Source organism: Zootoca vivipara, chromosome 2, assembly GCF_965207765.1.
Source record: "Zootoca vivipara chromosome 2, rZooViv2.hap1.1, whole genome shotgun sequence".
NCBI classification, from domain to species: domain Eukaryota; kingdom Metazoa; phylum Chordata; class Lepidosauria; order Squamata; family Lacertidae; genus Zootoca; species Zootoca vivipara.
In genome coordinates, this window is record NC_142584.1 from 62,174,155 (window position 1) to 62,189,503 (window position 15,349).

Below are 15,349 nucleotides of genomic sequence, written 5' to 3' on the forward strand. Positions count from 1 at the left end.
AATGTGAATCCTACCACAATGGTATTTCATTATTATCACCTTTCACTAAGGCTTGATAGTATTATGTTTTAATGGAAAACAAAACAAATACACTTTGTTTTACATGCATTAAACCCAGACACTTCTTCCTTCCTTTCCGAATGCCCTGAAGACATTCTTAGGCAACTCGGCTCATGTCCTCTGCTAGTTGTTGGCTGCCCCAAATTTAATCCTTTTCCTTCTTTTTCTTCTTGTCACCACTGCGAGCCTGCGGCATACAAGAAGAGAGAATGTAATTTGGAGCCAAGGATCATTTCACAATCCCCCAACCCTCTTTCGCCTTTCATTATGATAACCACATTCCAAAAAGCAGCAGCTTCTGTCTGTTCAAGCAGGGATATCTTTTATCAGGGACAGTTTTCATCCTCGCTGCCATTGCTTCTCTTTTCTTCAGAGACACAAGTGCTTTTGCACCTAAGACCATACAGTTTCTCACTGTTTATGCCCAAAGCATGCAAATACAGGGTGATGATAGCAAAAAGAAGGGCAGTCTGGCCCATCCACCAGCCAAAGAAGGAGCAATTATAGGAAGCTGCTTACCCCCTTCCCTGCTAAAAAAAAAAAAAAGAACATTCAACTTCAGCCGCCAATTGCACTGGGACTTCAAAGGAATCATCTGCCGACTGACCATCCATTGGCAACAGGACTTAAAAGTGTGGTGTGGGTTTCAGGCTTGTAAATGTCCATATGTTATTGCAGTCTACTGTAAGTTGCCTTAACGGTCATCCAGTCTTAAGGTGGGATATAAATATTCCAATACTTCTCACAGGGGTATTAAAACCTTGGTTTGTACCACTTAGGACTGCCATTGGGTGTGGATGGGGGTGTTATGTGATTGTATGATTCTCCATACAGTGGTACCTCGGTTTACAAACAGCCCTGTTTACGAACTCTGCAAAACCAGAAGTAGTGTTCCAGTTTGTGAACTACAAACGGAAGCCGAACAGTGGAAGGGCACCGGTGGCGGGAGGCCTCATTAGGGAAAGCACGCCTCGGTTTAAGAACAGCTTTTGTTTAAGAACGGACTTCAGGAACGGATTAAGTTCGTAAACCAAGGTACCACTGTACAATGAAACCCCCACATCATAAACTGGCATGTCAAGGAGATGGATGGTTGTTGATACCATGGAGTGCCTTGCAACATGCAAGTCCCCAATTGAAGTCTGAAGTGGTACAGCCCAGACAAAGGTTTACCACCTCTGTGAAGGACTAGACCAGGCATCCCCAAACTTCGGCCCTCCAGATGTTTTAGACTACAATTCCCATCTTCCTTGACCACTGGTCCTCTTAGCTAGGGATCATGGGAGTTGTAGGCCAAAACATCTGGAGGGCCGCAGTTTGGGGACGCCTTGACTAGACAGTGTCTGCTGCTAGTACATTGGCAGTGAATACAGACAGGATTGTCAACTAGCTTTCTAGCAGGCCTACTGAAAGGCAAACATTTAGAAAGTCGCTCTTTAGCTTGGATAAAAGGTGGAGCGGAAAGTGTTGACCACTAAAATAATATGGGACCAAATAATAAAAATAAAAATCAGCATCCCTACCTACCTGCCAGCAGCTGAACCCCTTCCCATTCAGTCTACCAAGCATCTAATTACCTTTTCAGAATCGCTGTCTGAGCTGCTGCTGCTGCCGCCATCATCTTTCCCATCATGCTAGGGAGCAAAAACCAAGCAATTAGTCTAGTGGTGGTACAGAACACAGAACATGGCAGTCACGGGAACATACCATTGGTCCACCTGGCTTGCATCATCTACCCTGACTTGCAGCAGCTCTTCAAAGTTTGAGACAGGGGTCTCTCCCAGCCCTACCCTGGACATGCCAGGGATCGGATCGGCAACCTTTGGCATACAAAGCTTCTGCTCTGCCTCTGAGACACAACCACCCCCATTACTTAGGGGGGGGACACCCAGCTTTATATATAGAAGGTATCAGATTCAATCCTAGTATCTCTAGAAAGGCTGGGAACTCATGGAGAGCTACAGCTAGTCGGTATATTTGTTTCTTCAATTTCTTACCCACCCTTCTCTGTAAGGTCACATCATCATCATCATCATCATCAACAACAACAACAACAATAATATAAACAAAAGCAACCATTTAAAAACCACCAACCCCAAACAGCCATACAGAAATTAATGCTTTTCAGGCAGGTCATAAAAACAACATTCCTCCGCTGTCAGAGGTCAGGGTAAAGAGAAGTATTTTCAGCCTATGCCGAAAGCTATACAGTGTCATGGATTGGGTGGATGCAGTCAAAATGGGGAAAATGAGAGACCAGAGAACCTAAATTGACAGATCCATCCATCGCTACCATCACAAGACATACGGCAAATTTGGGGAATGTTTTTTTTTAATGTGGCAGATAAATGGATGGGAATCTTCTGAGATTTTGAATCCTCGACATTTGCCAAAGCGTACAGAAATGAACAAAGCCTACTGCATCTTGCAGGATGAGCAGGTAACTGAAAGAAGGCACCTGGGGCCGAATTAGCATCTTGACTTCAATGCATGTTGATGCACTTTGTGCCAGTCTTGGACTTCTATGCTATGATGTGGGAACATGAAAGTGGATTCTAAAGGGGGGGGGATCGCTGCACTTTCATTCTAGCTTAAAAGCTCACTCATCATGTGCCCTTTTAAAGATGCTACACACCCATCCAGCTGTTTTTTCCCTACATTTCACAACAGCGTCTTTCTATCTCCCTTTTAAATGCTGAGTTATGTAGGCATTTTCCTGATTAAAAATTCCCCTTTAGTTATCCAAGCTGGGCCCAGGTTGACTCGCATACAGAGCAGGGAGGAAACAGCCAACTACTGCATTGCTTTCAAAGGTCTTAAGAAAACAAGCGGTGAATCATAGCCAAATAGTGATTGTGGCATGTCATGTCTTGCAGACCCACTGTGTGGGAGCCTCACAGTTAGATAAACACTTCTTCTCAACAGTGGTTTACCAAGATGCACAATCTGAGCCAGTGTCTGTAAAAGATTCTGAATTTTAAGCCTTCTTTCATAGCCTCCAGTCATAGGCCTTTATTCCAAACTATCACTACCCTTCACATTCCTCTTTCTTCTTGCCAGCTAGACTCACACTGGCACAGAGAATATAAATTTGAAGCAACTACTGCATATATCTTTTTGAAGTGTTGCACAAATAAATGAATTTCCTGATCTGCGTAAATGTATTCCTCATGGAGGATGTTGGTAGAATGTGGTCAGTCCTTTGTAGCCACTGACATCACCTATAATTTGAACTCCCATTGTAGGACAAATTCTCACAAACTGCAACATCATGCAATTAGTTGGATCAATGCAGCTTTACAGGAGCAGCTGCTGCCGCAAAGTGATAAATAGTTCTGCCATCTGAGCAGAACAAATGAGCTTGCAGTAGCTCCGATGTGATGATTTCATATGGCACAGACAGTGAATGAGCTATTAAAGATTTCCATGCTACTTCATAAAATTGGAATGTGTTTACTGCATTATCTACTTGCATTTTGACGTGCTTTCGAACTGCTAGGTTGGCAGGAGCTGGGACCAAGCAACGGGAGCTCACCCCGCCACAGGGATTCAAACCACCGACCTTCTGATCAGCAAGCCCTAGGCTCAGTGGTTTAACCACAGCGCCACCTGGGTCCCTTGAAATTAATGAACATGACTAAGACCCACTGAAATTAATGAACATGACTAAGTTGGGTCCATTACTCTCAGTGGGTCTACTCTAAGTAAAACTTACTTGAAAACTACTCAAAGACTTTCAGGATGTTGAACTGAGGAATCATCTGTCTCAACGAATGAAAGAGACATTCACTCCAACTCCAGTGCTCTCTCACCACTGATGTTTGAAGCCATGTGCACCCTGACAATCACCACAGTCTGTACCTGTTCTGTAGTTTGATGTGTTTTCCCTGAAACCAGCTTACATCAAATTTCAGAGTTAAGCTGAGGTGTGTGCCTTTGAGACATTCGCAGATGACAACTCATGAACAGATGACAACTTCAGTTGAGGGACTTCAGTTGAAGGGAACCAAGCAAGTAAATGTGCATTGGGTGGAGACATGCCTGCCAGCTGTAAGAAAAGCCACCTCTAATTCAGCATCCCTTTTCTTACCTTTTTCTCCTTTTTCTTTTTCTTGTCTTTCTTCTCACCCTCTTTCTTGCTTTTTTCCTTTTCCTTTTCCTTTTCCTTCTCGTCTCTCCCAAACACTAATGGTTATGAGATGAAAGAAAACAGAGAAACGGGAAGCAGGGATGCTGTGACATTTACAAAGTGCCGTCAAAGATCCATCACCTTCGTCTGCGTTCCCCAGCGAAGAAAACTTCCAAACACTATTGCAATGGTGGCTATCCTTGCTTTCGCCAAGTCCATAGGCTTTGCAGGTCTGCTTCTCTGCTATAGGCACTTTACCAAAGGCCCTTCAGCCTTCAGTCTAGGAATGCCACAAACCACCGTTGCATATGCCACAACTTAGTCATCCATGCTTATTACAAAGAAAAGGAGCCTATAGCTCACCATATGCTATTGGATGCTTCAGCCAGTATGGCCAATGGTCAGAGATGATGGGAGCGGTACTCCAACAATATCTGGAGAGCAACAAGTTTCCACCCTTGCTTTAGTGGATAGTCCAGGTGTAGTTACTAGCGTCCTCCAGATGTTCTGAACAACACCTTCCATCACCACTGGCTGTGGGCCATTCTGACTGGGCCTGATGGGAACTGGAGTTCACAGCATCTGGTGGGCACCATGTTGGCTAACCCTTGATAGTGTACCAGTAAGGGGGGGGGGCGGGAAACAAGCAAGAAATTAGCTGTACATTTTACAAGAGACTAATTCTGCTGTCTGGATTTTTCACAGAGGATCTATAATCAAGTAGATGGCTATCTCTGTCAGCCTTGAGCCTTCAGGAAGTCAAGAGGAAACAAAGAACAGACCAGCTGGGCATATTAGTCTTGCCAGAAAATAGCCTGCTTTAGTTTATGAATGGCATTATAGGCTCATTTCCCAAGATTAGAAACTACAGGGGCAACTCAGATATGGCACTGAGTATTTGAGGACTTCAGGGACCCAGGTGGCGCTTTGGGTTAAACCACTGAGCCTAGGGCTTGCTGATCAGAAGGTCGGCGGTTCGAATCCCTGCAATGGGGTGAGCTCCTGTTGCTCGGTCCCAGCTCCTGCCCACCTAGCAGTTCGAAAGCACGTCAAAGTGCAAGTAGATAAATAGGGACCGCTCCGGCGGGAAGGTAAACAGCATTTCCGTGGCTGCTCTGGTTCGCCAGAAGCAGCTTTGTCATGCTGGCCACATGACCCGGAAGCTGTCTGCGGACAAACGCCGGCTCCCTCAGCCTATAGAGCGAGATGAGCACGCAACCCCAGAGTCAGACACGACTGGACCTGATGGTCAGGGGCACCTTTACCTTTTATTTGAGGACTTCAGTATCGTAACTGCTGTTCATGACACTTTCTGCTCTATTGAGATGCAGGGATCAGGTGTATTTCAGAATGCCAAACATCAGCCTTTTGTCCATAAGAATATAAGAAAGCCCTGCTGGATCAGGCCAAAGGCCCATCCAGTGCAGTGACTCATCATAGTGGCCAATCAGCCTGAAAGCACTTCCCACTTGTGGTTCACAGCAACAGACTCTGACAGTGGGTGTGTAGAACATAGCAATTGGACCTGCAGAATGCTGCACAAGTGGAAATAGGTGATGGTGATATGAGAGATGTTTTATTACCGGTATGTTAACTTCTCAGGGCAGCACAAGGGATTCTAACTGTTGAGGTGAAACATCCTGCTGCTGCCCACATGATGGGGGAACAAGCTTGGTAAGAAGTCTCCGCTGCTAGGCGGTGGGGGAAATCCATTCCAGATCCCCTCCCTCTCACCAGCCAAGACATCTCCTTTCAGGTGAAGCCAGTGCAAAGCCCCACCACACTACCAGGTGGTGGAACCCTCCTCGCTGACTCAGTAGGAGGGGAGGCATTCCGCGTAGCTTTGCCACTAGACCGTCTCTGCCCCTAGAGCAGGCACCCCCAAACTGCGGCCCTCCAGATGTTTTGGCCTACAACTCCCATGATCCCTAGCTAACAGGACCTGTGGTCTGGGAAGATGGGAATTTTAGTCCAAAACATCTGGAGGGCCGAAGTTTGGGGATGCCTGCCCTAGAGGCTGGGAAGACCAACGGCAAAGCTGGGCAACAGAATAGGGTAATGGTCCTTGAGAGGTGCCACCTGAGGCAACTGCCTCACCCAGCCTCATGTAACTTCTTTGTTAACAGAAGTATTCTCAGTATAGATGGAAAGCAAAAGTGACCCACCTTTTAAAATGGAAGACATTCTTCAGTCGTGAAGCAGCTCTTGCCAGGAGGAAATGTAGATGTATTAGTATTTAAACCTGTTTCCTAAGACCACACAATCCACATTCCCTGTATATCAAGGGGACTGGTAAGGATTTGGAAGGGGTAGGAGAAAAAGACTGTGAAAAGGTTATTGGAGGAAAGGGGATTTTTACATGGGATACAAAATATTTCTGGCATGGGGGTTGCTCCAAACACCCTGATTTAAATTGTCTTCAGGACACTTGCCCTGAGAGAGTATATATCCTAGCACATACAAAAGAATCTGGTTTTGCCTGTTGTGATTTGGCCTCAGGGCCGTCTTAAGCGCCCCTGGCACCGTGGTACGACGGATCCCTCCGGCGCCTCCTGCCCTGTTTCCCATCGCAGTGGGCGGGCGGGCGCAGCGCGGCTGCCACAGGCGCTGCGCGGCGGGCAGGCACAGCACGGCTGCTGTGGGCGCAGCTGCGCGGCAGACCGGCCAGGGGGCAGGCAGGCGCAGCTCGTGGCGCCTCCCTGGCGGGCCAGCGCCGTGGTGCCCTGCGCTACCCAGCCTGGCCGTAGGGCCGGCCCTGTTTAGCCTCACTCACCTCCACCACGATATAACATACACGGACAGATTAGCCAGCATTGGGTAAGCAAATTGGCTAATTTTGTGTAGCAAAAGAGGAAAAGTTTAGTTCATCCCAGTTCCCCAGCTAAGGCCGAATAAACCAGCCAAACCACTATAGAGGAACTCAGGCACATAAAGTCAATGCAAATTTCACCATCCTGCATATGCTTATTTTCCTATGTAAATCTGGCAAGCCCTAACTTTTACTCCTGCTGTAGATTTGTCTCTGGGTGAAGTCTTAATCCACACCTGAGACAGCATCTTTCTCCCCCTAAATGGTGAAGAACCTATGCCACAAGGCAAAATGTCCCAAACCTTAGTTCAGTAAGTGATATGTAATGCAAACAGCCTAAAATCAATAGACTCCTCCAAAGTGCACATTCAAAATACAGTGTCTTCTATAAGCACAGAACGAGAATCAAATTAAATTTTCTTAATGGGGGAAAAGGAAAGCTGGTTAAAGAAAGCAACCTTACCTGGTAGGGAAGACAGAAAAGCAGCCTTGCCTCTTCAACAATGTTCTTTTGACCTGTGGAACCTCAGTCCCTTCCGCCTTGTCATTTGTGCTCTCTCCACCCATATTGCAACATGGACAAGAGGAAAAACTTGTTCCACCCACCCCAGGCACCGCACACAATCAGGGAGTGTCCTTTTCGTAGATGCTGTCTTTGCTCAGGCAAACCTCATTCAGTAATCCTGACATATCTTCTATCTACTAGAAAGCTCTGGTTTAAAGCAGTTAGTACAATCCTGCATCACATTTGAGATATCTCCATTATCACTCCACAGTTAGAATTAAGCCACTGAATCAAATGGTGGTCAGCTGCAGGGCAGCCCAATACTGTTTGCCGCCTGAGGCAAAGGACAATCTTGCATCTCCCCATTCCACATACAAGAGCTGATTGCAGTGATTGTTGAATCTTGCTAACCTTAGAGATCCCAATCTCCTAAGGTCAGCAGGCTGGTTGAAGGAGTGTAGTGTAAGCGAGAACAACAACAAAAAGAGAACAATTACCAGACCTTTAGAAGGCATCTCAAGGCAGCCCTGTTTAGGGAAGCTTTTAATGTTTGATTTCTGTATTTTAATGTTTTGTTGGAAGCTGCCCAGAGTGGCTGGGGGAACCCGGCCAGATGGGCGGGGTATAAATATTAAATTATTATTATTATTATTATTATTATTATTATTATTATTAGCTGCAAGTCTCAGCATTGGCTTCCTCACTCTGCCTAATAATAAGGCTGTGATGGGTGAAATCCCTTTTGGGAAAAGAATGTCCCAGAGTTCTCTCCTGGCTCATAGAGTTTATTCACTCATTTCATTCTTATCCCACCCTTCCCCTAAGAACTCAGGGTAACATATAAGATATTCCCCCCCTCTTTGATCCTCACAACAATCCTGCAAGGTAGGTCAGGATGAGAACAGCTGGTCCAAGATCTGAACTAAGGATAGACACATCTCTGGGGCATGTAATACAGTTGTACCTTGGAAGTTGAACAGAATCCATTCTGGAAGTCCGTTTGACTTCCAAAATGTTCGGAAATGAAGTTCCTGCAGCCAATCGGAAGCTGCTGAAGCCCCATTGGATGTTCAGCTTCCAAAAGAACATTTGAAAACTGGAACACTCACTTCCAGGTTTTGATCGTTCAGGAGCCGATTTGTTCAGGAGCCAAGGCGTTCAAGATCCAAGATATGACTTTAAAGGATTGTTCCTGCAGGCCACAAACAAACAAATATTCTGAGCTAGGCAACTTCACTCTGGACTTTGTTGTCTGCTCTAGGTGGCTGCTGCCCCAGGGATCCCTCCAGATTATCCCTCCCATAATCCCTGACCACTGGTCCTGTTAGCTATGGGGTGATGGGAATTGTAGTCCCAAATATCTGGAGGACTAGAGTTTGCCTATGCCTGAGCTAGAGGAAGAAGCCATTATGTTTCTTTCTGCCCAGAAATACCACTTCATTATGAAATGTTAGGATGGAGAACTACTGTAGGAATAATCTAGTATACTTTTTATTATTATTATTAACAACAGAAGTTGGTGTATAATCAAAACTTCCCTCCATGCTAGCAGTGGGCAACACATCACCTATTTATCTGCATGGAAAGGCAGATCATCAGATAAATAGTGACCCCGGGAAAAAGGTGGTGGGTGTGATACTGAAAAGGAATGGGTGTGTTAACTACAGTTTGTGGTTTTGAATGAGGTCATTCTAGGGATAGTAATAAGGTAAAGGGACCCCTGACCATTAGGTCCAGTCGTGACCGACTCTGGGGTTGCGCGCTCATCTCGCATTATTGGCCGAGGGAGCCGGCGTATAGCTTCCAGGTCATGTGGCCAGCATGACAAAGCCGCTTCTGGCAAACCAGAGCAGCACATGGAAACACCGTTTACCTTCCCGCTGTAGCGGTTCCTATTTATCTACTTGCATTTTTATGTGCTTTCGAACTGCTAGGTTGGCAGGAGCTGGGACAAGCAACGGGAGCTCACCCCGTCATAGGGATTCGAACCGCCGACCTTCTGATCAGCAAGCCCTAGGCTCAGTGGTTTAACCACAGCGCCACCTGGGTCCCATAGGGATAGTAATACTACTGCATAAAAATCCACACCCCAAAGATGCCTTTTGTCACATTAGGGAAAACACAATCACCTGTATATTTCCCCTTGTGGGGCAGACAGTTGCTTAGATGACATTTGCATCAGAAAACTACCCTCTCCTCCTTCCCGGGCACCAGGCTGCCAATCTCAATTCTCTCCTCTTCCAACTGAAGGTGCTTTTGGGGGGGGAGGGAAATACGTTTAGGGAGAATGGAGGCCCACTTGCACATCTCCATCACCTCATCTAATTTGACCATCATAAAATGCATCAACCTAACCACAAGCACATGTAACACATGTGTTTCACAGGGGCAGACTTTGGTCTTTCAAATTTCAATGGCACCCTGTGCAAGACTAAAACTCGGCACCCTTCCGCCTTCCATTCTGCTCAATTCACTATGTCATATTTTTGACATCCTGCAGCACCCCCTAGGCTCAGCACCCAGGGCAGAACCCATTGCACTGCCCTAAATCCACCTTTGTGTTTCACTTTCACTACATTTTACTTTTAGAAAGTGCTTCTAGTCTTACCATTTGTTCTCGACACTCTTGAGTGTTGCCAGTTGCTTGCCTGGCTGATGAAGCCCACGCTGTCAGCAGATGTTCATAACTGACAACATTCATGTCATTCATCGTAGAAAATGTGGCCAGTAGCCATATTGTTTGAGGGGCCAATCATTCACAACACTTCACACACAATTTCTGTTTCAGGTTAGAAAAATCACTTAACATTTTTGACAGCTCCGTAATATGACATGAATTCAAATTTTTCTCAGCTGTTGACAGTGGATAGATTTCCATGGAATCTACTTAACAGGCTTATTAAATCTGATGCATCTGGTCCTGCTTAGCACTTCTGCCCTTTTTTCTTTAAGTATTACATGTTGTACTTAGTAAGTCGCATACTAAACATACCAAGCTGCCCCATTAATTTTGGAGCAGTCGTTAAAACAAAAGGGAATGGGCTTGCTCCCCTCTCCCCACTCTGGTGTGATTAGGTGTGTACAGGTAGGAGAAGAGCCTACATAACAGCAAGGCTTGGGGGAAGACTGTGCAGAGCTGACCACGTCAGAAGCCATTGTTGTTTCAGGCGGTACCAGACCTCCAACAGGGATAGGATGGGTGTACGAATGCACAGAAGCTACAAGCAAATAGTGCTATGGAATTGCTTTTATTAGCTGCATAATAGAAAAGAGATGTTATGTGGCCTACAAATGGTTCAATTATATTTGCATTGGGGAGATATTTCCTGCCTTTAAAACAGCAGCGGGTAACTTTTGACCCTCCAGATCAGGCATCCCCAAACTTCGGCCCTCCAGATGTTTTAGACTACAATTCCCATCATCCCTGACTACTGGTCCTGTTAGCTAGGGATCATGGGAGTTGTAGGCCAAAACATCTGGAGGGCTGCAGTTTGGGGATGCCTGCTCCAGATGATGTTGGACTCCAACTCCCATCAACCCAAGCAAATATGGCTAATGGTCAGGGGTGATAGGAGCTCGAGTCCAACCACAGGTTCCCTGTCCCTGCTTTAGAATAGCATGTTCTGTCTTCTTAAATTCAAATTTGCATGGTTGGTATCGCAGACATACACAAGCCTATGTTTGCTGAATCCCTGTTCAACATAAATCAGGTTTCCTGTTTTATGGAACCACCTTACTACTTCTATACAGTGGTACCTCAGGTTAAGTACTTAATTGGTTCCAGAAGTCTGTACTTAAACTGAAGCCTACTTAACCTGAAGCGAACTTTCCCATTGAAAGTAATGGAAAGTGGATTAATCCGTTCCAGACGATGAAAAACACCCCCTAAAACAGCAATTTAACATGAATTTTACTGTCTAACGAGACCATTGATCCATAAAATGAAGGCAATAATCAATGTACTGTACTATAAAACAAATAAGACAGTATTGTAGATGAAAAAAATTAACATTTACAGTGGTACCTTGGGTTCAGTACTTAATTGGTTACGGGGTGTCATTCGCACCCCGAAAGGTACTTAACCTGAGCAGCGATGGCGCGCATGCGTGAAACGCCGATAGAGCGCTTCTGCGCATGCGCGAAGCGCGCAGATTGTTTCTGCACATGTGCGCAGGGCAGAACCTGAAAGTAAACACTTCCGGATCTGCGGAGTACTCAACCTGAAGCATACTTAACCCGTGGTATGACTGTAACATAGGCAAACTCCAGCCCTCCAGCAAGTCTCCATGTCTCCAGGGATGACAATAATCCACTTTTTAATAGGCAGGTACGAGCAGGTTCAACTACTTAAATGTAGAGGCTTAGGGCCACTTCCTAGACACAGATGATGGATTACAGTAAATTTAAGCATGCTTAACTCTCTATTAGATTGTAGCTATGGAGGGAATGGCTAGAAACAGACACAATTTGTTAATACTGGCAACTGAGAATATATACAAATGCAAAGTATTTACCCTTACTTTAATGAACACAAGACCGTGCTGAATCAGGCCAATGGCCAATCCAGTCCAGCATCCTGTTCTCACAGGGGGAAGACCTGTGAGAAGCAGGACATGAGGCAAATGGAACTGTAGAATGTTGTCCAATTATCCAATTGGGAAACAACAATAAACACAACTTTGTGAGACAGAAGGATAGCAGAAAATCGATCTGCCTACGACAACTATTAGCTGTGTTGTAGAAGCGTTGCAAAAACTCAGCCCAGTACGCTTCCAAATATCAAGCCTTGTTTCTAAACGGTCCAGGAATTTTCCTTCCAAGTTCAGATAACAATCTGTAGCAGTCCGTAGCAGCAGAAACTTATCTAGCTTCCCGTGCCTGTGAAAAATAACTCATTGTTCATTAAAACAAAGAAGATTTATTAAGGCTAACAGCCCGGAGTATTTTGCTGCATCCCGGCTGAAAGCTGCGACACACAACAGCAGAACAGAAACATATGGTGTCATATATTACAGAACACAACAGCAACAGGTACTACTTCCTGTTTCCTGTTTACATGACACGTCACAGGGCCCCTCGTGATACAGGACGACTGCTGAGCTATTAACCCTCTCAGCTCACAGGAACTCTGCTCACCTGTGATTCCCAGCCACCAGTATTCAGAGGCACACTGCTTCTGGCAGTGGAGGTAGAACACAGCCCTTGTGGCTAGTAGCCATGCATAGCCTTGTCCTCCATGAACTGGGTTAATCCTCTTCTAAAGCCATCCAAGTGGTGGTCCTCAGTGCCTCTTGCGGGGAGCGAGTTCCATAGTTCGACTACGCAATGTATAAATAAATCCTTTCTTTTATCGGTGCTGAATCTTCTGACATTCAGCTTCAATGTCCACAAGTTCTGGTGTTGTGAGGGAGCAAAAATATTTCTCTATCCACTTTCTCCATCCCATGTCATGTCACCCTCTTACCTTTTCTCTAAACTAACAAGTCCCCGAATAATGCATCTTTTCCTCTTAGGGGAGCTGTTGGTTTTTAACCCATGGTCTTAAAATGCAAGTTACTTTCACTTATCTTTTTAATATAAAAAACCCTTTCTGTGTTATTTTCACTAATGTGTGAATTTATCCTAGTATACGTATGTTTGTACACATCACTTGGCCTTGCAAAACACAGAGAAGTGTGAATTTGGAGACTGTCTGTTTTTTGGTTCACATATTGATTTGGATTGGCGCAAATCAGGTAAAGTTCACCTTTAAGTGTGAATGGAATTGAACTACTCCCCCAGTAAAGGCATTAAGATTGTGGGAACAGCCTTTAAAGTAAATTTTGATTGGCCACAGAGACTGACATCAGAGATCTATCTGAAGAAGTGTGCATGCACACGAAAGCTCATACCAATGACAAACTTATTTGGTCTCTAAGGTGCTACTGGAAAGGAATTTTTTTATTTTGTTTTGACTATGTCAGACCAACACGGCTACCTACCTGTAATCAGAGATGCAGCACCTCTCACAATTGGACAAAATAATTGTCCCTCTCCATCAAGGGGCCAGCTTTTACTGCTCTCAAATCCCCATAAATAGATGAAGCCTCATCTCAGTATTTCTTTTCTTCCTATAATCATCAAAGTCACTCTTAGAATCTCTTCTACTCTGAAACCCAATACTCTGCTGAAGCAAGTAAAATATAAATAGAAGGTTTAAAGAAAGTTGGTTGTTAAGCTAGAATTTTACAAAGCTTTCTTACGTCCTGTGTCCTCTGGGCATTAGGTAGTACAGTGGAACCTCGGTTTATGAACACCTCGGTTTATGAATTTTCGGTTTATGAACGCTGCGGACCCATCTGGAACGGATTAATTCATTTTCCATTACTTTCAATGGGAAAGTTCGCTTCAGTTTATGAACGCTTCAGTTTATGAACAGACTTCCGGAACCAATTACACCCATGCTTCAGTTTATGAACGCTTCAGTTTAAGTACTCCGCAGACCCGTCTGGAACGGATTAATCCACTTTCCATTACTTTCAATGGGAAAGTTTGCTTCAGTTTATGAACGCTTACTCTGCGGACCGTCTGGAACGGATTAATTCACTTTCCATTACTTTCAATGGGAAAGTTCACTTCAGTTTATGAACGCTTCAGTTTATGAACAGACTTCCGGAACCAATTGTGTTCATAAACCGAGGTACCACTGTATAGTCAAAGCTCCTTACTGTTTTAACATTTCTAGAGCTGGGCTGGAGTAGGACTTGACAGCTAGAATATTCAGTCTAGGATTAGCCTGTGGTGGCAGACCATTACAATTCTTTTCTGTGAGTATCCTTATACAAAAAAGAGCCCCGACCACCCAATAACACCAGCTAGCATAAGTCAGGTCCAAACTTCAATCTCATACAAAGTTTCTCAAGAGCACACTTCGTTTGGACTTTTCTCCAAATGCACAGGATTGCACAACGCAACATGTGCAACTTAACTTTCTTTGCGACTAGCTTTTACTGAACATGCTGAAGGATGGAAATCTATAACCATTTTTCTTTAGGGGAAAGATACCCTTAGGACCACCTCCTGAGTTAGCAGGAGACCTTGGCAACACCATCCTCACCTAGCCCCTGCTCATGCCCTTCCAAATCTGGGAATGAAGCTAGTCTATCATATTTCCTTCCTGCTACTTATATAACTTTGACTCCACACTCATTTAATCCGAATACATTTGGCAGTGCAATTTCCCTCCTACTGTGTCCAAGCAAGGATTTGTTTTTAATTCTTGAAGGCAGCAGGATACTGACCACTCTTCCCTGGGGGTGCAAAACATTTTCTAGTGCTCTATATTTTATTCGAACAAGATTTAACAGGGGAAACTGCTGGAGAGAACACACCATTATTCCATTTGAATAAATTCTCTCTCTTTTCTTCATGAGTGCAGCAGCAGGAGGGATGGTGCTTGCTAAGCCAGAGCATAATACAATTCCACACAGGAAGAGAAGAAAAATGATTTGATCTTGTTGATGTTTATTCACAACTGCCACTGCTATCTCCTTTTCTTGGCACCGATTTACAGTTCTACTTTTACACTGCGGAAGGATAGCCATGAAAAAGGAGTAGGTGGGAATGCAAAATTGTGTGGGAAGCAGATGGTAGCAATAATTGGGTACTTCACAACAGCAGGAAACAAACAGTAGAGTGCACCAAAGAAATAAATTAGTATTACTGCTACGGAATAGCTAGTTAATAAATAGTCTGAACTTGGAAGAGCGAAGCAGCCCAGTTTGGGACTGGGAAATCCCAAAGAGGCTGAGAAGATCCCCCAGTTAGAAACATATTTTCTGTATCATGAAGTAAGAGTTTTAGAGGC

General features: G+C 44.7%; 1 long non-coding RNA gene across 4 annotated transcripts; it reads right to left on the minus strand.

The window, feature by feature from the left end:
- Positions 1 to 52: 52 nt before the first annotated feature.
- Positions 53 to 7,501, minus strand: LOC132591721 (uncharacterized). 4 transcript variants are annotated; one of them, XR_009557134.2, is made up of 5 exons: positions 7,462 to 7,501; positions 6,355 to 6,393; positions 4,151 to 4,245; positions 1,638 to 1,694; positions 53 to 247 (listed from the first exon to the last, which is right to left on the minus strand). It is a non-coding gene; the product is annotated as an uncharacterized LOC132591721 (long non-coding RNA). The 4 variants fall into 4 exon arrangements; XR_009557137.2 differs by having other exon boundaries at positions 6,355 to 6,462; XR_009557136.2 differs by having other exon boundaries at positions 6,355 to 6,478.
- Between the last annotated feature and the right edge of the window lie 7,848 nt (positions 7,502 to 15,349).